Raw genomic sequence first — 2,614 nt, 5'->3', positions numbered from 1 at the left:
CAATGACATCCATTCTCCTGAACACACTTGCATGTGAAGCTTGTAATCTCGTGACGAGCCGCGGGAGTTCCTCATAGTTCTGGATTTGACTCTAGATGTGTGCCTTCAACTCCACAAACTTTGGCTTCATCATCTTTGGCAGGTGCATCAGGGCTCCCTTGTACCTCATTATCCATATTTACATGTGATCGACAATAGTGTGTACATTTGTCAAGATGTGTTCTCTCCTAGCACAACATTGTTGCTAACTGTTAAGATGGAAAATTGATTGATGCACGATGACGAACCTAAAGTACAACTTCTGCATGACTGTCTCGAAAGATGACACTTCATCAACTATCACTTTCCTCAACTCTGCTCTAGTGGATGTTGTAACTTGTTCTTCTCCCTACTTAGCTGCTTGTAGCTCCTTAGCCATGCGCTTGTTCTCAGCTATCAAGAATCTAACACTCGAGCTGGTGGCTTCGGCATGTGACTTGGTAGCATTAGCATATGTCTTGGTAGCATTGGCCAATGCATGTAGATGTTTGTGCACATCAGACACGGTCACTCGTTCTTCAAACTGTGCAGGAGATACATGAACATCTGGAGTGGGTGCTCTATGTGATTGCACAACTCAGTGTTGTGATTCATTAAAAGACATGTTGTGCACATCCACTTCCAGATTGTCCTTAAGGATTTCAGTGTCTCCTTGATTGCTTGGGACTTTCTCTGCTCCTAGATATAGTGAAGCTGGTGGAGTGACCACTTAGTTCTAAGGCATGAGGCTAGTGTCCTGATCTAACTCTCGCTAAACTACATCCGTGTCCATCAGCTCTAGCATATGTTCAATATCTTCAGCGAAGTCTCGCTCCTGCGACTCCTCACCCTATCTACTACGTGCCAGCTGCTTGGATGAGTCAATAACCTATATAAGCATAGTTTCATCAATGTGTGCATACTACGCCTCCTGTTGTTCCTGTTCCTACTACACTTCTCTCTTCTGTGAAACTCTTGTTCTTCCTTGAGTTGCTGCTTCAACTCCTGCAACTGATTTTATGCCTCCTCCAACTTCTTCTTCTCCCTTGGTCTTTGTGTGATCCTTCTATCGTGCTTCCACCTCTTTGCCTAAAACTCCAAAGCTTCTCTTAACACAAGTGGATATGCTTTGAACTTGCAACCTTGATTTGCCTTTGTGTTGTTGGCAACCTTCATCTTTCCTTTCTCAAGCATAGATATGCTACCCTCTGCAATTGTTGATGATGTTTCTCTCTGAGATGCTACTGCCTTTTGCACTGCTAACTACTCTACAAATATTTTGAATGGTTCATTGAGCCTTGAGAAGTTATAACAATATCTCCATGGGTCTTCCTCAGGCCAATGAGAGACCCCATGGATCCAAGGATGATACACTCTTATACATTGTTCCTTCACTAAGTAATGCAGGTTGTATGGATTGAAATTTCTGGTGCCAGAGGTGAACCTATTGAATCCTCCATCTTGACCTCAACATGCTTGAGGTTCTGGATCTCATATAAAATGATCTGTAAAAGAAGAGCGGGACAAGGTGCCTTCTTCTTCTTATGAAGTCTCGCTGAAAACCCTGTCGAGATGACGTATGCAACCTCTTGCATGACCAGCCTATCCATGGAAAACTTTTAAAACATGTGGAGCCTTCTCTGCATTGTACATCCAGATGAAGGTGCCAAGGGGTGAGGCATACCAATCTGCTATGTCAACCGATGACTCCATCAATTGCTATGACATGCAAGGTGGATCCTACTCAAAGATTATCCTACACATCGGGGTGACGAAGTGGTCTGATAGTTGTATTATAACTCCATGGAAGCTACATTCAGAGAACAACCTACAGTTGGTGTGCACAGAGGTTTCTGAAGGTGTCCATGCCCAACCCAAGCCTGGGAACTGTTGACTGGCACATATTGCATCAAGTATGTAAGCGAACATGAAAAGCTTTCCTTATTGACCCTTGTGTAGATATTGGGATTCAATTATTTGTTCCTTGAGTCGGAGAGCCAACATGTTGGACCAATTGAAACGTCTTCCCTTTTTCGCCAGCTAATCCAACACAATCACCCAAATTTGTGGGAATCTTTTTGTGCTATCTTGGTCGTATAAGCGGCATGCGAAGATGACCAAGAGTTGATAAGAATTCTGCAGTATCCCTGTCTTGTACACTTGGTTGGGTGTTGTCCTGAAATTAGATGGCTCTTTCACCCAACTCTTCAATATGTCTCTTGAGTTTGCACTGCCCCTTGGCATGGTGAAGGGTGCATCCATTGTGACCACCGACTGCGGCAAGTGGTACATTTCTTGAAAGTATTGTGCCCTAAAGGTAGCAAGTTTTGTTCCACTAACACTACTCAACACCATTGTCTCTGGATCATTATGCGAGACAATCCAATGGATCATGTCTGCGCATGGAAACATGGGATACCTGCATGCAATCTTGTACAAGCTCGACTCGTGTATGTTCATATAGACTCTGTGATCCTCCAGATTCTCCTCGAAGGTGCCTAAAAGGATGTCATTGATGTCTTGCCATTTCATCTTGATCTCCTTTTCTATGAAAAAATTATTGTCTTCATAGATGGGAAAACTCATATACACTTGC

Source organism: Pinus tabuliformis, chromosome 2_2 (genome assembly GCF_031772625.1).
Source record: "Pinus tabuliformis cultivar Carrire ecotype Pingquan chromosome 2_2, CPIR1, whole genome shotgun sequence".
Lineage (NCBI taxonomy): Eukaryota > Viridiplantae > Streptophyta > Pinopsida > Pinales > Pinaceae > Pinus > Pinus tabuliformis.
The sequence above is the reverse complement of the archived record's forward strand: the minus strand, read 5'-3'. Positions refer to the sequence as shown.